Genomic DNA, 20,000 nt, shown 5'->3' with positions numbered 1-20,000 from the left:
AGTGGTTCCTGATTCGGATTTCCTCAGGAAAAGGAACATCCTTACGTGGGGGGTGGCATTTGTTGCAGTACATAGGAGGGAGCGGATGGAGTAAGGCACTAGTGAGAACCTCCTGCCAGTGAGAGGAGGGGAGACCTTTAGACCGGAGAGCCAGTGTAACCGCTCTCCATATGGTGGCATTCTCCCTCTCGACCTGGCCGTTACCGCGTGGGTTATAGCTCGTGGTCCTGCTTGAAGCAATACCACACTCCAGAAGGTACTGTTGCAGCTCCGCGCTCATGAATGAGGACCCCCTGTCACTGTGGATGGAATTGGGGTATCCGAAAATGGCGAAAATACTGTGAAGGGCCTGTATCACTGAGGTGGCAGTGGTGTCTGGGCAGGGCACAGCGAACGGGAAGCGGGAGTATTCGTCGATGGCCGTAAGGATGTAGGTATTACGGTTGGTCGACGGTAGGGGCCCCTTAAAGTCTACGCTAAGACGCTCGAAGGGGCGGGTGGCTTTGATAACGTGGGAGTTATCTGGACGGAAGAAGTGGGGCTTGCATTCAGCGCACACCGAACAGGCTCGGGTCATGGAGCGGATCTCCTCGACTGTGTAGGGTAGGTTGCGCGCCTTGACAAAGTGGGCAAACCTAGTGACCCCTGGATGACAGAGCGCCTCATGGAGTTTCTGTAGTCTGTCCATCTGTATGCTGGCGCACGTCCCCCTGGAGAGCGCGTCAGGCGGGTCGTTGAGCTTACCAGGCCGGTACAGGATGTCATAGTTAAAGGTGGAGAGTTCAATTCTCCATCTGGCAATTTTGTTGTTTTTTATCTTACCACGCTGGGTGTTGCTGAACATGAAGGAGACCGCGCGTTGATCAGTCAACAGTGTAAAGCGCCTCCCAGCGAGGTAATGTCTCCAACGACACACCGCTTCAATTATGGCCTGGGCCTCCTTCTCGATCGAGGAGTGTCTACTCTCCGGACCTTGGAGGGTTCTGGAGAAGAAGGCTACAGGCCGACCGGCCTGGTTCAAGGTGGCTGCCAGGGCGAAGTCGGTTGCATCGCTCTCGACTTGAAACGGGACAGACTCATCGATCGCGTGCAGCGTCGCAGCAGCGATGTCGGATTTGATTCGATCGAAAGCCCTGTGGCTTCGGTCGAGAGGGGAAAGGAGGTGGTCTTGATAAGAGGACGCGCCTTGTCGGTGTAGTGTGGAACCCATTGGGCGTAATAAGAGAAAAGGCCCAGGCAGCATTTGAGAGCATTCTGGGTATGGGGGGGGGGGGGGGGTAAGTCCATTAGGGGACGCATGCGGTCAGGATCTGGCATGACTATCCCGTTCTCCACCACGCAACCTAGAATAGCGAGTCGTGTGGTCCGGAAGACACACTTGTCCAAATTGTAAGTCAGGTTCAGCCGACAGGCAGTTTGAAGAAATTTGTCTAGGTTGGCGTCGTGGTCCTGCGTGTTGTGGCCGCAGATGGTGATATTGTCCAGATACGGGAAGGTAGCGGTTAGCCCGTTCTGGTCCACCATCCTGTCCATTTCCCGCTGGAAGACCGCGACACCATTCGTGACCCCGAATGGTACCCTGAGAAATTGATATAGCCGCCCATTCGCTTCAAAGGCCATGAATGGTCGGTCCTCGCAGCGGATCGGGAGCTGGTGGTAGGCCGAACGTAGGTCAATGGTGGAGAAAATGCGGTATTGGGCGATCTGGTTCACCACATCCGTGATGCGTGGCAGGAGCGTGAAGCAGTTAATGGTCTGGCTATAGTCGACCACCATCCGTAGTTTTTCCCCGTTCTTGACAACCACCACCTGGGCTCTCCAGGGGCTTGAACTGGGTTCGATGATGCCCTCATCCAGCAATCTACGCACCTCACTCCTAATGAATTGCCTGTTTTCGTAACTATATTGCCGACTTTTGGTGGCCACAGGCTTCCAGCAGGGGTGAGGTTTGCGAAGAGTGCTGGCAGGGCAATCCAGAGTGTGGAAAAGCCGCAGGATTGGCCCCAGGGCACGGGGGTGGGTTGCTCGGGTGCTTCAGGGGTGGGGCGATGGCAGACCGAGAGGGCGGCGTGGGGTTCCCCAAAGTGTAGGGACACCGTTCAGAAATGACACTGGAAGTCTAATCCCAGCAACACTGGGGCGCACAATTGGGGAAGGATGAATAATTTGAAGTGGGTGACCGTTACGCCCTGTACTTCCAGCATGGAGATGCAATACCCCTTTATCCCAGTCGAGTGCGACCTCGTCGCTAATGAGATCCTCTGGGTAGTGGGGATAATGTCAAGTCCCCAACGGAGGGCCAGATCTGGCTGGATAAAACTGTCAGTTGACCCAGAGTCAAATAAGCAATTGGTGTAGTGTCCATGCACTTTAATCAGTTCCATTGCTCTGGTGAGGGGATGAGAGCATTGCTGGATTAGTATTATTGAAGCAGTTGACAGGGGAGTTTTGCGCGATGACGTCACGCAACGGGATGGCGTCACGCAACGGGATGGCGTCACGCAACGGGATGGCGTCACGCAACGGGATGGCGTCACGCAACGGGATGACATAGTCAACGCTGAGGAGCAGGTTGGAGGATCTCCCGGAAGTGCTGTTGTGGTGGCATCGGCGGGTGAATGGTAAGTAGTGGGGTTTGTAGTTGCTCGCGATTGGCGGTGGGTAGGTCGTTGGTCGTGGCGGTCGGGCCCTGGCGGTCATCGGCGATGGATGCTAGGGTGTCTGTGGCGGCGGCAGCAGCGGCGGTAGCGTCGTGTGTTCCGCACGGGGGCTAGGGGTGGGCCAACACCATGGTTGTGAGGGTGGGCTGCCCCTTCCGGGTTCGGCGTCTCTATGACGTCAGGCGTTGCCGTGCAGGGGAGCCCTCGCTCTCATTGGATGAGAGCTCTGGGGAAGAAGAGTTTGAATGGTATAGTGGCGGTTGGGCTTCACACGAGGCACTGTGTTTGCCGCCGGCCATTTTAGACCTACAGACTGCAGCAAAGTGGCCCTTTTTAAGGCACTTCTGGCACCTGGCTTTTCTTGCTGGGCACTGGGACCTGCTGTGCTTGTCCCTCCTGCAGAAATAACATTTTGGGTTCGCAGGGGGAAGGGTAGCAGCAGCCGACAGGCCGTCAGTGGTAGGGTAGAAGGGCACTCTACTCACATCAGAACGTGGGGTCCAGTCCCTAGAGAACTCCCTACATCCTCCATTGTGATTGCAATCCAGGCCACGTCCTCTAGTTTTTCTACCCCTTGCTCGAGCAAGCGCAGCCTCACTTCGTTCGAATGGAGCCGGCCACATAGGCATCCCGGACGAGATCATTTGTGATCTCGGCAGCAGTTTTGTCCACACAGTTACAGTCCTTGCCCAATGCCTTTAATACGTGTAAATATACCCTGCTGGACTCGCCGGGCTGTTGCTTCCTCGAAGCAAGCACGAGCCGGGCATAAACTCTGTTCACCAGTTGATTATACAGTTCTTTCAGTACCTTTATGGCTGCGGTGTAAGTGGTCTCATCCTGGATGTTCTTGTAGACTCTCAAGGACACCATAGACAGCAGTGCTGTTAGATGCTGGTTATCCTCCTCCACCTCAATGAATCTCAGGAAGTTTTCAAAGTTCTGCAGCCAGAACTTAAAGGCTGACTGTGGGTCGATATCAAGTTTTTCTGGCCGAGTTAAACGCTCCATCCCTTTCAAAAAAAAATTATTTTTGCTAATAAAATTGTAGAGCTCGTCGAAAGAACCAAAGACTTGTTGATCCAAACCAAGGCTTTTATTAGCAAAAGACAGGAGCTCTTCACAGGTGGCCGACCAGTCTGGAATGATCCGACCTGGCTAGGGACACAACCCTTTAAGGCCCAGACAATAGGCGTGGCTTAGCTCTCAGCCAATCGCTGTAAGCACAGTCTAGATACAGTAACTATATACACTATGTACATTGGTGATAGATCTGTACTATCACAGTCGGGTCAGATACAGCAATGAGCTCTCTGAACCCTTCTCCATTAACAATGGCGTGAAGCAAGGCTGCGTTCTCACACCAACCCTCTTTTCTTTTTTTTTCAATTTTTTATTTTTCACACTATAAACCATATTGATCAAGATACATACATTTTCCTTCTTAACAAGTCCGCTGCCTGTCCCGCATCGGACTTGTCAGCCACAAACGAGCCTGCAGCTGACGTGGACTTTTTACCCCCTCCATAAATCTTCGTCCGCGAAGCCAAGCCAAAGAAAAGAAATATACAGTGTCATTTTCTCCACCCCTTCCCTCCTCCACTCCCTCCCTCCCTCCCTCACCTCCCCTCCCTCCCACCCTCACCTCCCCTCCCATTTATTTAAAGTTCAGAATATAAGATACATTAAACCCGTCAAACAATGTTGTCACTCAATAAAAATAAACAAGAAATTCCACTGAGTCAGTTCTTTTCATCATCTTCTCCTTCTGTCATTTTAGGTGGTAGATGTCCACGGTAGGTTTTCTCTATTGTGTTTCATGTATGGCTCCAATATTTGTTCAAATATTGTAATGTTATTTCTTAAATTATATGTTAATTTTTTCTAATGGAATATATTTATTCATTTCTATATACCATTGTTCAATTCTCAAGTTATCTTCTAATTTCCAGGTTGACATAATACATTTTTTTGCTACAGCTAGGGCTATCGTAACAAATCTCTTTTGTGCTCCATCCAAATCGAGTCCAAATTCTTTGTTTTTTATATTACTTAGGAGGAAGATCTCTGGGTTTTTTGGTATATTGCTTTTTGAGATTTTATTTAGTATCTGGTTTAGATCTTCCCAAAATTTTTCCACTTTCTCACATGTCCAAACTGTTGTTCCCGTTTCCTTTTTACAGCGAAAACATCTATCAGATACTGTTGGGTCCCATTTATTTAACTTTTGAGGTGTAATGTATAGCCTGTGTATCCAGTTATATTGTATCATACATAACCTTGTGTTTATTGTATTTCTCATGGTTCCGGAGCATAGCTTCTTCCATGTTTCATTCTTTATCTTTATGCTTAGATCTTGTTCCCATTTTTGTTTGGTTTTACCATTTGTTTCCTCGTTCTCCTTTTCTTGTAGTTTAATATACATGTTTGTTATAATTTTTTTGATTATCATTGTGTCTGTAATCACATATACAAAATTACTTCCTTCTGGTAACAGACTGTTTCCCAATTTGTCCTTCAAGTAGGATTTCAGTTGGTAGTATGCCAACATTGTATCATAAGTTATATTATATTTATCCTTCAATTGCTCAAAAGATAATAGTTTATTTCCCGAAAAACAATTTTCTATTCTTTTAATCCCTTTTTTCTCCCATTCTCTAAAGGAAAGGTTATCTATTGTAAAAGGGATTAGCTGATTTTGCGTCAATATTAGTTTTGGTAGTTGGTAATTTGTTTTATTCCTTTCTACATGAATCTTCTTCCAAATGTTGAGCAGATGATGCAATACTGGAGAATTCCTACGTTGTACCAATTTTTCATCCCATTTATATAATATATGTTCAGGTATCTTCTCCCCTATTTTATCTAGTTCTAATCTAGCCCAATCTGGCTTTTCCCTTGTTTGATAAAAATCTGATAGGTATCTTAATTGTGCGGCTCTATAATAATTCTTAAAGTTTGGTAGTTGTAAGCCTCCTTGTTTATACCATTCTGTTAATTTATCTAGCGCTATCCTCGGTTTCCCCCCTTTCCATAAAAATTTCTTTATTATTTTCTTTAAATCCTTGAAAAATTTCTCTGTTAAGCGTATTGGTAATGTCTGAAATAGGTATTGTATCCTTGGGAAAATGTTCATTTTAATACAGTTTATCCTTCCTATCAGTGTTAGTGGTAAATCTTTCCAATGCTCTAAGTCATCTTGTAATTTTTTCATTAGTGGATAATAATTGAGTTTATATAGATGGCCGAGATTTGTATTTATTTGTATACCTAGGTATCTTATTGTTTGCGTTTGCCATCTGAATGGTGATTCTTTCTTAAATTTTGAGAAATCGCATTATTCATTGCCATGGCTTCACTTTTATTTGCGTTAATCTTGTAACCTGACACTTCTCCATATTCCTTCAATTTCCTATGTAATTCTTTTATTGATATTTCTGGTTCTGCTAAGTATATTATAATGTCATCTGCAAATAGACTGATTTTATATTCCTTGTCTTTTATTTTTATCCCTTTTATTTTATTTTCTGTTCTTATCAGTTCTGCTAGTGGTTCTATGGCTAATGCGAACAATAAAGGAGATAGTGAGCATCCCTGCCTTGTTGATCTGCTTAAGTTAAATTGTTTTGATATATATCCATTTACTGTCACTTTCGCCAATGGCCCCTTATATAATGCTTTAATCCAATTAATATATTTCTCTGGTAAGTTGAATTTTTGTAGTACTTTGAATAAATAATTCCATTCTACTCTGTCAAAGGCCTTCTCTGCGTCTAAAGCAACTGCTACTGTTGGAGTTTTATTTCCTTCTACTGCATGAATTAAGTTAATAAATTTACAAATATTGTCTGTTGTTCGTCTTTTTTAAATAAATCCAATTTGGTCTAGATTTACTATTTTTGGTATATAGTCGGCTAATAGTTTAGCTATTATCTTATAATCTGTGTTAAGTAAAGATATTGGTCTATATGACGCTGGTGTAAGTGGATCCTTCCCTGCTTTTGGTATTACTGTAATTATTGCTGTTTTACATGACTCTGGTAAGCTTTGAGTTTTATCAGTCTGGTTGATTACTTCCAGGAGGGGAGGAATTAATAAATCTTTAAATGTTTTATGAGGTTTTTCAGTTGGTTGTTTTTCCAGACTCTTTTGTGTAGTCTTCCAAAGGCGCTATTTGCCTTGGCGAGTCTGTTGTCTATCTCATTGTCGATCCTTGCATCTGATGAAATGATGAAAAACCTCACAAAGATAAGCATATACAGAGCCGTCGTCATACCCACACTCCTGTTCGGCTCCGAATCATGGGCTACGGCTCCTAGAACGCTTCCACCAGCGTTGTCTCCGCTCCATCCTCAACATCCATTGGAGCGCTTACACCCCTAACGTCGAAGTACTCGAGATGGCAGAGGTCGACAGCATCGAGTCCACGCTGCTGAAGATCCAGCTGCGCTGGATGGGTCACGTCTCCAGAATGGAGGACCATCGCCTTCCCAAGATCGTGTTATATGGCGAGCTCTCCACTGGCCACTGTGACAGAGGTGCACCAAAGAAAAGGTACAAGGACTGCCTAAAGAAATCTCTTGGTGCCTGCCACATTGACCACCGCCAGTGGGCTGATAACGCCTCAAACCGTGCATCTTGGCGCCTCACAGTTTGGCAGGCAGCAACCTCCTTTGAAGAAGATGGCAGAGCCCACCTCACTGACAAAAGGCAAAGGAGGAAAAACCCAACACCCAACCCCAACCAACCAATTTTCCCTTGCAACCGCTGCAATCGTGTCTGCCTGTCCTGCATCGGACGTCAGCCACAAACGAGCCTGCAGCTGATGTGGACTTTTTACCCCCTCCATAAATCTTCGTCCGCGAAGCCAAGCCAAAGAAAGAAAATGTTTTATAGAATTCTATTGGGAATCCATCCTCTCCTGGTGTTTTATTATTTGGTAGTTTTTTTATTATCTCCTGTATTTCTTCTATTTCAAATGGTTTTGTTAATTTATTTTGTTCCTCTGTTTGTAATTTCGGTAGTTCAATTTTAGTTAAAAATTCATCTATTTTGTCTTCTTTCCCTTCGTTTTCAGTTTGATATAATTGTTCGTAGAATTCTCTGAAGTTTTCATTAATCTTCGTTGGATTATATGTGATTTGCTTGTCTTTTTTCCTTAATGCTAATACCATTCTTTTAGTTTGTTCTGTCTTAAGCTGCCATGCTAGAATTTTGTGCATTTTTTCTCCTAGTTCATAATATTTCTGTTTTGTCTTCATTATGTTCTTCTCCACCTTATATGTTTGTAGTGTTTCATATTTTATTTTTTATCTGCCAATTCTCTTCTTTTAGTTGTGTCTTCCTTCATTGCTAATTCTTTTTCTTTATTTACTATTTCTCTTTCCGACTGTTCTTTTTCCTGGTTGTAGTCCTTCTTCATCTTAGTTACATAACTTATTATTTGCCCTCTGATGAACGTTTTCATTGCGTCCCATAGTATAAACTTATCTTTCACTGATTCCGTATTTATTTCAAAGTACGTTTTAATTTGTCGTTCAATGAATTCTCTAAAATTCTGCCTTTTAAGTAGCATGGAGTTTAATCTCCATCTATACATTCTTGGAGGAATGTCCTCTAACTCTATCGTCAATATCAGGGGTGAGTGGTCCGATAATATTCTAGCTTTATATTCCGTTTTCCTAACTCTATCTTGCATGTGAGCTGATAACAGGAATAGGTCTATTCTTGAGTATGTTTTATGTCTGCCCGAATAATATGAATATTCCTTTTCCTTTGGGTGTTGTTTCCTCCATATATCCAAAAGTTGCATTTCTTGCATCGATTTAATTATACATTTGGTTACTTTGTTCTTTCTATTAATTTTTTTTTCCAGTTTTATACATGTTTGAATCCAAATTAAGATTGAAATCCCCTCCTATTAGTATGTTCCCTTGCGTGTCTGCTATCTTCAAAAAGATATCTTGCATAAATTTTTAATCTTCTTCATTAGGTGAATATACATTGAGTAAATTCCAAAACTCCGAATATATTTGACATTTTATCATTACATATCTCCCTGCTGGATCTATTATTTCCTCTTCTATTTTGATTGGTACATTTTTACTGATTAATATAGCTACTCCTCTAGCTTTTGAATTATACGATGCTGCTGTTACATGTCCTATCCAATCTCTCTTTAATTTCTTGTCTTCCACTTATATGAATGTTATATCAATTTTTTTCTTTTTTCAGTAAATTTAACAGTTTCTTCCTTTTGATTTGGTTATGTATTCCATTAATATTTAAAGTCATATAGTTCAACATAGCCATTTCATACTTTGTTTATCTTTCCTTTCCGTTTTCTCATCATCACCTTTCCTTCTTATCCATTTCTGCTTTCTTTTTTTGAACACATTATGAGACAACATTTCTAAAACATAAAATATTTCCATTATTCTCCTATCTAAAATTCCTTTAACCCCACTATCCCCTCCCCTTCCTGAGTTGCCCTTTGTCCCTTGTCGGGCAACCACATCTCCCCTCTCCATTTGGATTTGCGAAATCACTCGCAAGCGTCAACTGATTTTGCAGTGACCGTAACTCCTCCCCACCCAGCCCTCCCAGAAAAGATTTTAATCTTCATATATAACAAAAGTCACTCTCTTAACTCCCTCCTTACTTCCTTTCTTCCCTGACTTTCCCTTATTAGTTCTTATCTATACTCTTTTTTTAAAATATACATACACACATATATACATACATATATATATATACCCATATACACACATACATATAGTTTGTGGTCATTTTTGTTCTCGTTACATATCTTCATCTCTCTGTCTGTTTTGTAGTTGTTCTGCAAATTTTCGTGCTTCCTCCGGATCCAATAATAGTCCGTTTTGCTGCCCTGGAATAACTATTTTAAGTACCACTGGGTACTTTAGCATAAATTTATATCCTTTTTTCCATAGGATCGTTTTTACTGTATTAAACTCCTTCCTCTTCTTCAGGAGTTCAAAACTTTTTGACCTTTGTATTCCAGTGGTTTTTTGTCTTCTCTTATTTTCCTCATTGCTTTCTCCAATATATTTTCTCTTGTTGTATATCTTAGGAATTTTATTAGAATGGATCTTTGTTTTTCTTGTGGTTGTGGTTTAGGGGCTAATGTTCTGTGTGCCCTTTCTATTTCCATTTCTTCCTGTAATTCTGGTCTTCCTAGGACCCTGGGGATCCATTCTTTTATAAATTCTCTCATATTCTAGCCTTCTTCATCTTCCTTAAGGCCCACTATCTTTATATTGTTTCTTCTATTATAATTTTCCATTATATCTATCTTCTGAGCTAACAGCTCTTGTGTCTCTTTAACATTTTTATTAGATTCCTCTAATTTCTTTTTTAAGTCATCTACTTCCATTTCTATGGCTGTTTCTCGTTCTTCCACCTTGTCTTTTTTTTTTAATTTTTTATTTTTCACACCATAAACCACATTAATCATGATACATACTTTTTCCTTTTCAAATATATACAGTGCCATTTTCTCCCCCCCCTCCCATCCCACCCTCCCTACCTCCCCCCCCACCCCACCCCCCGTCCATTTGAAGTACAAAATCTAGGATACATTAAACCAGTCAAACAATGTTGTCATTCAATAAAAATAAACAAGAAATTCCACTGAGTCAATTCTTTTCATTTCCTTCTCCTTTCGTTAATTTAGGTAGTGAATGTCCCCGGTAGGTTTTCTCTATTGTGTTTCATGTAAGGCTCCCATATTTGTTCAAATATTTCAATATTATTTCTTAAACTATATGTTATTTTTTCTAATGGAATACATTTATTCATTTCTATATACCATTGTTGTATTTTCAAATTATCTTCCAATTTCCAGGTTGACATAATACATTTTTTTGCTACGGCCAGAGCTATCTTAACAAATCTTTTTGTGCACCATCCAAATCAATTCCAAATTCTTTGTTTTTTATGTTACTTAGGAGGAAGATCTCTGGATTCTTTGGTATATTGTTTTCTGTAAGTTTATTTAATATTTGGTTTAGATCTTCCCAAAATTTTTCTACTTTCTCACATGTCCAGATTGCATGAATTGTTGTTCCCATTTCTTTTTTACATCGAAAACATCTATCAGATACTGTTGGGTCCCATTTATTTAACTTTTGAGGTGTAATGTATAGCCTGTGTATCCAGTTATATTGTATCATATGTAACCTCATATTTATTGTATTTCTCATCGTTCCAGAACATAACTTCTCCCATGTTTCCTTTTTTATCTTTATATTTAAATCTTGTTCCCATTTTTGTTTAGTTTTACCATTTGTTTCCTCATTCTCCTTTTCTTGCAGTTTAATATACATATTTGTTATAAATCTTTTGATTATCATTGTGTCTGTAACCACATACTCAAAGTTACTTCCCTCTGGTAAACTCAGACTGCTTCCTAATTTGTCCTTCAAGTAGGATCTCAATTGGTAATATGCCAGCACTGTATCTTGAATTATATTGTATTTATCTTTCATTTGTTCAAAGGATAATAATCTATTTCCTGAAAGACAATTTTCTATTCTTTTGATCCCTTTTTTCTCCCATTCTCTAAAGGAAAGGTTATCTATTGTAAAAGGGAGTAACTTATTTTGCGTCAATATTAGTTTTGGTAATTGATCATTTGTTTTATTCTTTTCTACATGAATCTTTTTCCAAATATTGAGTAGATGATGTAATACTGGAGAACTTCTATGTTGTACCAATTTTTCATCCCATTTATATAATATGTGTTCAGGTATCTTTTCCCCTATTTTATCTAATTCTAATCTAGTCCAATCTGGCTTTTCCCTTGTTTGATAAAAATTTGATAGGTATCTTAATTGTGCGGCTCTATAATAATTCTTAAAGTTTGGTAGTTGTAAGCCTCCTTGTTTATACCATTCTGTTAATTTATCTAGTGCTATCCTCGGATTCCCCCCTTTCCATAAAAATTTCCTTATTATTTTCTTTAACTCCTTGAAGAATTTTTCTGTCAAGTGTATTGGCAATGCTTGAAATAGGTATAATATCCTTGGGAAAATGTTCATTTTAATACAGTTTATCCTTCCTATTAGTGTTAATGGTAAATCTTTCCAATGCTCTAAATCGTCCTGTAATTTTTTCATTAGTGGATAATAATTGAGTTTATATAGTTGGCCAAGATTTTTATTTATTTGTATACCTAGGTATCTTATTGCTTGCATTTGCCATCTGAATGGTGATTCCTTCTTAAATTTTGAGAAATCCGCATTATTCATTGGCATTGCTTCACTTTTATTTACGTTAATCTTGTAACCCGACACTTCTCCATATTCCTTCAATTTCTTATATAATTCTTTTATTGATAGTTCTGGTTCTGTTAAGTACACTATAACATCATCTGCAAATAAACTGATTTTATATTCCTTGTCTTTTATTTTGATCCCTTTTATATTATTTTCTGTTCTTATCAATTCTGCTAGTGGTTCTATAGCTAACGCGAACAATAAGGGTGATAGTGGGCATCCCTGCCTTGTTGATCTGCTTAAGTTAAATATATATCCATGTACTTGCCCTTCCCTTCTTCTTCCATTTCTCTGTGTTCTTCCTCTTCTTCTTCTGAGTCCACTCCAGGATCTGTGTCCTTTACCACTGTCTCTTCTGGTTTTCTTGTTGGGTTGTTTGTTTTATTTTGTTGGGTATTTTTGGTTTTCTTCTTATTATTAGAAGTGTCTTGCTGCTGGTCTTCTTCCTCTGGGTTGGTCATCTGTTGTTTCTTTGATTTCTTTTTACTCTCTTCTTTCTTGTTCTCATTATTTTCTATGTTCTCCTCTTGCTGCTTTGTTGTCAATTTCAGCTCTGGAGATCGACTCCTCAGCTGGTCCCCCCTCCCGTCAGTGTTTTTTTTGTCTTGCGCCTCACGCATGCGCGACTCCTCGCGCATGCGCGGTTGCGCACTTTTGTTTGGCTCTGTGAGCCATTTTTGTAGTCCCGAGCTCGGGGCTTCAACTGACCTTAGGGAGCGGGCTTCTCTCTCTGCAGTGGGCCTCCTCGGACAGGTTAGGCCTTCACCTTCTTCTTCCGACGTCCTTTCTTCTTCTCTTCTTCTCGTTGCTTTTGGCTTTTCTTTCTTCACTGCCATTTTCTCCACACCTTTATTTTCACTTTATTTTAGTTTTTGTGTTTGTGCCTTTGATTTTTTCTCTGTTTTTTTTAAACTTTTCCGGAGAGGGTTGGAGTTCCCTGAGCGGCCATTACTCCATCACGTGACTCCCTTGCACCAACCCTCTTTTCAATCTTCTTCAGCATGATGCTGAAACAAGCCATGAAAGAGCTCAACAATGAAGATGCTGTTTACATCCAGTACCACACGGATGGCAGTCTCTTCAATCTGAGGCGCCTGCAAGCTCACACCAAGACACAAGAGCAACTTGTCCGTGAACTACTCTTTGCAGACGATGCCACTTTAGTTGCCCATTCAGAGCCAGCTCTTCAGCGCTTGACGTCCTGTTTTGCGGAAACTGCCAAAATGCTTGGCCTGTAAGTCAGCCTGAAGAAAAGTGAGGTCCTCCATCAGCCAGCTCCCCACCATGACTACCAGCCCTCCACATCTCCATTGGGCACAGAAAACTCAAAACGGTCAACCAGTTTACCTATCTCGGCTGCACCATTTTATTGGATGCAAGGATCGACAACGAGATAGACAACAGACTCGCCAAGGCAAATAGCGCCTTTGGAAGACTACACAAAAGAGTCTGGAAAAACAACCAACTGAAAAACCTCACAAAGATTAGCGTATACAGAGCCGTTGTCATACCCACACTCCTGTTCGGCTCCGAATCATGGGTCCTCTACCAGCATCACCTACGGCTCCTAGAATGCTTCCACCAGCGTTGTCTCCGCTCCATCCTCAACATTCATTGGAGTGACTTCATCCCTAACGTCGAAGTACTCGAGATGGCAGAGGCCGACAGCATCGAATCCATGTTGCTGAAGATCCAACTGCGCTGGGTAGGTCACATCTCCAGAATGGAGGACCATCGCCTTCCCAAGATCGTGTTATATTGCGAGCTCTCCACTGGCCACTGTGACAGAGGTGCACCAAAGACGTACAAGGCCTGCCTAAAGAAATCTCTTGATGCCTGCCACATTGACCACCGCCAGTGGGCTGATATCGCCTCAAACCGTGCATCTTGGTGCCTCACAGTTCGGCGGGCAGCAACCTCCTTTGAAGAAGACCACAGAGCCCACTTCACTGACAAAAGACAAAGGAGGAAAAACCCAACACCCAACCCCAACCAACCAATTTTCCCTTGCAACCACTGCAACCGTGTCTGCCTGTCCCGCATTGGACTTGTCAGCCACAAACGAGCCTGCAGCTGACGTGGACATTACCCCTCCATAAATCTTCGTCCGTGAAGCCAAGCCAAAGAAAAAATATGTACAATTAGACGATAATAAACTTAATTTAGAGTTGCCACACCACCTCTCAATTCTTGAACTCAATCCCATGACTAACGAAGCCCAACATACCATAGGCCTTCTTAATGATCCTTTTGATCTTGAGAGATCTATGGATTTGGATCCCAAGGTCATTCTGTTAAGAATCCTGCCATTAATCAGTTTCATCCTCCAAAATACATCACTTCACAATCATCCAGAGGGGATCTGTATCACCCTTTAAACACTGTCTGGGTGGGGGGGGGAGGGGGAGGGAAGAGATCCGGTCCCCAGCAAGGTGGATCCTGAACCCCTGAACCCAGTGAGAGGGGTTCCCAGAGTCCAATGGGGTGAGGAGGGAGTCCCTGAACCAAATGAGGGAGGGGGGTGCCCTGACGCCAGTGAGGGGCGGAGTCCCTGAGCCCATTGAGAATGTGGGGGGGGGGGTGGATATCCCTGAGCACATTGGGGAAAGATCCCTGAGCCCGGTGAAGGGAGGGACCCTAAGACTGGTGAGGAGGGGAATCCCTGTGAGGAGGGGAATCCCTGAGCCCGGTGAGGAGGGAGGGGGTCCCTGAGCTCGGTGAGGAGAGGGTCCCCTGAGCCCAGTGAGGAGGGGGGGATTCCTGAGCTTGGTGAGGAGGGGGTCCCCTGAGCCCGGTGAGGAGGGAGGGGTCGCTGAGATCGGTGAGGAGGGGGGGGGGGGGTCCCTGAGCCCGGTGAGGGGAGGAGATCCCTGAGCTCGGTGAGGAGGGGGGGATTCCTGAGCCCGGTGAGGGGAGGGGTCCCCTGAGCCCGGTGAGGAGGGGGAGATTCCTGAGCTCGGTGAGGAGGGAGGGGTCCCTGAGATCGGTGAGGAGGGGACGGTCCCCTGAGCCCGGTGAGGAGGGGGGGGATTCCTGAGCTCGGTGAGGAGGGAGGGGTCCCTGAGCCCGGTGAGGAGGGGGGGGTCCCTGAGCCCGGTGAGGAGGGGGGGGTCCCTGAGCCCGGTGAGGAGGAAGGGGTCCCTGAGATCGGTGAGGAGGAAGGGGTCCCTGAGATCGGTGAGGAAGGGGGGGCCCTGAGCCCAGTGAGGAGGGGGGGGGTCCCTGAGCCCGGTGAGGAGGGGGGGATTCCTGAGCTCGGTGAGGAGGGAGGGGTCCCTGAGCCCGGTGAGGAGGGAGGGGTCCCTGAGATCGGTGAGGAGGTGGGGGTCCCTGAGCCCGGTGAGGAGGGGGGGGGGATTCCAGAGCTCGGTGAGGAGGGGGGGTCCCTGAGCCCGGTGAGGAGGGGGGGGGATTCCTGAGCTCGGTGAGGAGGGAGGGGTCCCTGAGCCCGGTGAGGAGGGAGGGGTCCCTGAGATCGGTGAGGAGGTGGGGGTCCCTGAGCCCGGTGAGGAGGGGGGGATTCCTGAGCTCGGTGAGGAGGGGGGGTCCCTGAGCCCGGTGAGGAGGGGGGGGATTTCTGAGCTCGGTGAGGAGGGAGGGGTCCCTGAGATCGGTGAGGAGGGGAGGGTCCTTGAGATCGGTGAGGAGTGGGGGGGTCCCTGAGCCCGGTGAGGAAGGGAGGGGTCCCTGAGATCGGTGAGGAGGTGGGGGTCCCTGAGCCCGGTGAGGAGGGGGATATTCCTGAGCTCGGTGAGGAGGGGGGGGGGATTCCTGAGCTCGGTGAGGAGGGAGGGGTCCCTGAGATCGGTGAGGAGGTGGGGGTCCCTGAGCCTGGTGAGGAGGGGGGGATTCCTGAGCTCGGTGAGGAGGGAGGGGTCCCTGAGATCGGTGAGGAGGTGGGGGTCCCTGAGCCCGGTGAGGAGGGGGGGATTCCTGAGCTCGGTGAGGAGGGGGGGGATTCCTGAGCTCGGTGAGGAGGGAGGGGTCCCTGAGATCGGTGAGGAGGTGGGGGTCCCTGAGCCCGGTGAGGAAGGGGGGAGTTCACGGAGCCCGGTGAGGAGGGGGGGGGGGATTCCTGAGCTCGGTGAGGAGGGGGGGTCCCTGAGATCGGTGAGGAGGGGGGGGTCCCTGAGATCGGTGGGGAGGGGGGGTCCCTGAGCCCGGTGAGGAAGGGGGGGGTTCCCTGAGCCCGGTGAGGAGGGAGGGGGGTCCCTGAGCCTGGTGAGGAAGGGGGGGGTTCCCTGAGCCCGCTGAGGAGGGGGGGGGGTCCCTGAGCCCGGTGAGGAGGGGGGGGTTCCCTGAGCCCGGTGAGGAAGGGGGGGGTTCCCTGAGCCCGGTGAGGAGGGGGGGGGGTCCCTGAGCCCGGTGAGGAGGGAGGGGGGTCCCTGAGCCCGGTGAGGAAGGGGGGGGTTCCCTGAGCCCGGTGAGGAGGGGGGGGTCCCTGAGCCCGGTGAGGAAGGGGGGGGTTCCCTGAGCCCGGTGAGGAAGGGGGGGGTTCCCTGAGCCCGGTGAGGAGGGGGGGGGGTCCCTGAGCCCGGTGAGGAAGGGGGGGGTTCCCTGAGCCCGGTGAGGAAGGGGGGGTTCCCTGAGCCCGGTGAGGAAGGGGGGGTTTCCCTGAGCCCGGTGAGGAGGGGGGGGGGTTCCCTGAGCCCGGTGAGGAGGGAGGGGGGTCCCTGAGCCCGGTGAGGAAGGGGGGGGTTCCCTGAGCCCGGTGAGGAGGGGGGGGGTCCCTGAGCCCGGTGAGGAAGGGGGGGGTTCCCTGAGCCCGGTGAGGAAGGGGGGGGGTTCCCTGAGCCCGGTGAGGAGGGGGTGGTCCCTGAGCCCGGTGAGGAAGGGGGGGGTTCCCTGAGCCCGGTGAGGAGGGGGGGGGGTCCCTGAGCCCGGTGAGGAGGGGGGGGGTCCCTGAGCCCGGTGAGGAAGGGGGGGGTTCCCTGAGCCCGGTGAGGAAGGGGGGGGTTCCCTGAGCCCGGTGAGGAAGGGGGGGGGTTCCCTGAGCCCGGTGAGGAAGGGGGGGGTTCCCTGAGCCCGGTGAGGGGTCCCTGAGCCCGGTGAGGAAGGTGGGGGGGGATCCCTGAGCGCGGTGAGGAGGGGGGGGGGCCCTGAGCCCGGTGAGGAGGGGGGGGGGTCCCTGAGCCCGGTGAGGAGGGGGGGATTTCTGAGCTCGGTGAGGAGGGGGGGTCCCTGAGCCCTGTGAGGAGGGGGGGGATTTCTGAGCTCGGTGAGGAGGGAGGGTTCCCTGAGATCGGTGAGGAGGGGAGGTTCCTTGAGATCGGTGAGGAGGGGGGGGGTCCCTGAGCCGGGTGAGGAAGGGAGGGGTCCCTGAGATCGGTGAGGAGGTGGGGGTCCCTGAGCCCGGTGAGGAGGGGGGTATTCCTGAGCTCGGTGAGGAGGGGGGGGATTCCTGAGCTCGGTGAGGAGGGAGGGGTCCCTGAGATTGGTGAGGAGGTGGGGGTCCCTGAGCCCGGTGAGGAGGGGGGGATTCCTGAGCTCGGTGAGGAGGGGGGGGATTCCTGAGCCCGGTGAGGAAGGGGGGGGTTCCCTGAGCCCGGTGAGGAAGGGGGGGGTTCCCTGAGCCCGGTGAGGAAGGGGGGGGTTCCCTGAGCCCGGTGAGGAAGGGGGGGGGTTCCCTGAGCCCGGTGAATAAGGGGGGGGTTCCCTGAGCCCGGTGAGGATGGGGGGGTTCCCTGAGCCCGGTGAGGAAGGGGGGGGTTCCCTGAGCCCGGTGAGGAAGGGGGGGGTTCCCTGAGCCCGGTGAGGAAGGGGGGGGGGTCCCTGAGCCCGGTGAGGAGGGGGGGGGTCCCTGAGCCCGGTGAGGAAGGGGGGGGTCCCTGAGCCCGGTGAGGAAGGGGGGGGTTCCCTGAGCCCGGTGAGGAAGGGGGGGTTCCCTGAGCCCGGTGAGGAAGGGGGGGGGGTCCCTGAGCCCGGTGAGGAAGGGGGGGGGTCCCTGAGCCCGGTGAGGAAGGGGGGGGTTCCCTGAGCCCGGTGAGGAGGGGGGGGTTCCCTGAGCACGGTGAGGAAGGGGAGGGTTCCCTGAGCCCGGTGAGGAAGGGGGGGGTTCCCTGAGCCCGGTGAGGAAGGGGGGGGTTCCCTGAGCCCGGTGAGGAAGGGGGGGGTCCCTGAGCCCGGTGAGGAAGGGGGGGGTTCCCTGAGCCCGGTGAGGAGGGGGGGGGTCCCTGAGCCCGGTGAGGAAGGGGGGGGGCCCTGAGCCCGGTGAGGAGGGGGGGGGTCCCTGAGCCCGGTGAGGAGGGGGGGGTCCCTGAGCCCGGTGAGGAGGGGGGGGGTTCCCTGAGCCCGGAGAGGAGGGGGGGGGTTCCCTGAGCCCGGTGAGGAAGGGGAGGGGTTCCCTGAGCCCGGTGAGGAGGGGGGGATTCCTGAGCTCGGTGAGGAGGGGGGGGTCCCTGAGCCCGGTGAGGAGGGGGGGGATTTCTGAGATCGGTGAGGAGGGAGGGGTCCCTGAGCCCGGTGAGGAAGGGGGGGGGTTCCCTGAGCCCGGTGAGGAGGGGGGGGTCCCTGAGCCCGGTGAGGAGGGGGGGGTCCCTGAGCCCGGTGAGGAGGGGGGGGGTCCCTGAGCCCGGTGAGGAGGGGGGGGTTCCCTGAGCCCGGTGAGGATGGGGGGGTCCCTGAGCCCGGTGAGGAGGGGGGGGGTCCCTGAGCCCGGTGAGGAGGGAGGGGTCCCTGAGCCCGGTGAGGAGGGGGGGGTCCCTGAGATCGGTGAGGAGGTGGGGGTCCCTGAGCCCGGTGAGGAGGGGGGGATTCCTGAGCTCGGTGAGGAGGGGGGGTCCCTGAGCCCGGTGAGGAGGGGGGGGATTTCTGAGCTCGGTGAGGAGGGAGGGGTCCCTGAGATCGGTGAGGAGGGGAGGGGTCCTTGAGATCGGTGAGGAGGGGGGGGGTCCTTGAGATCGGTGAGGAGGGGGGGGGGTCCCTGAGCCCGGTGAGGAGGGGGGGGGTCCCTGAGCCCAGTGAGGAGGGGGGGGGGTCCCTGAGCCCGGTGAGGAAGGGGGGGGGTCCCTGAGCCCGGTGAGGAAGGGGGGGGTTCCCTGAGCCCGGTGAGGAGGGGGGGGGTCCCTGAGCCCGGTGAGGAAGGGGGGGGGCCCTGAGCCCGGTGAGGAGGGGGGGGTCCCTGAGCCCGGTGAGGAGGGGGGGGGTCCCTGAGCCCGGTGAGGAGGGGGGGGTTCCCTGAGCCCGGAGAGGAGGGGGGGGTTCCCTGAGCCCGGTGAGGAAGGGGAGGGGTTCCCTGAGCCCGGTGAGGAGGGGGGGATTCCTGAGCTCAGTGAGGAGGGGGGGTCCCTGAGCCCGGTGAGGAGGGGGGGATTTCTGAGATCGGTGAGGAGGGAGGGGTCCCTGAGCCCGGTGAGGAAGGGGGGGGTTCGCTGAGCCCGGTGAGGAGGGGGGGGTCCCTGAGCCCGGTGAGGAGGGGGGGGGTCCCTGAGCCCGGTGAGGAGGGGGGGGTCCCTGAGCCCGGTGAGGAGGGGGGGGTTCCCTGAGCCAGGTGAGGATTGGGGGGGGTCCCTGAGCCTGGTGAGGAGGGGGGGGTCCCTGAGCCCGGTGAGGAGGGGGGGGGGGTCCCTGAGCCCGGTGAGGAGGGGGGGGTCCCTGAGCCCGGTGAGGAGGGGGGGGGTCCCTGAGCCCGGTGAGGAGGGGGGGGGTCCCTGAGCCCGGTGAGGAAGGGGGGGGTTCCCTGAGCCCGGTGAGGAAGGGGGGGTTCCCTGAGCCCGGTGAGGAAGGGGGGGGGGTCCCTGAGCCCGGTGAGGAAGGGGGGGGTCCCTGAGCCCGGTGAGGAAGGGGGGGGTTCCCTGAGCCCGGTGAGGAGGTGGGGGTCCCTGAGCCCGGTGAGGAGGGGGGGGATTCCTGAGCTCGGTGAGGAGGGGGGGTCCCTGAGCCCGGTGAGGAGGGGGGGGGATTCCTGAGCTCGGTGAGGAGGGAGGGGGGTCCCTGAGCCCGGTGAGGAAGGGGGGGGTCCCTGAGCCCGGTGAGGAGGTGGGGGTCCCTGAGCCCGGTGAGGAGGGGGGGGGTCCCTGAGCCCGGTGAGGAGGGGGGGGGT

This window comes from Narcine bancroftii, chromosome 2 (genome assembly GCF_036971445.1).
Source record: "Narcine bancroftii isolate sNarBan1 chromosome 2, sNarBan1.hap1, whole genome shotgun sequence".
Lineage (NCBI taxonomy): Eukaryota > Metazoa > Chordata > Chondrichthyes > Torpediniformes > Narcinidae > Narcine > Narcine bancroftii.
This window is presented reverse-complemented; position numbering follows the sequence as displayed.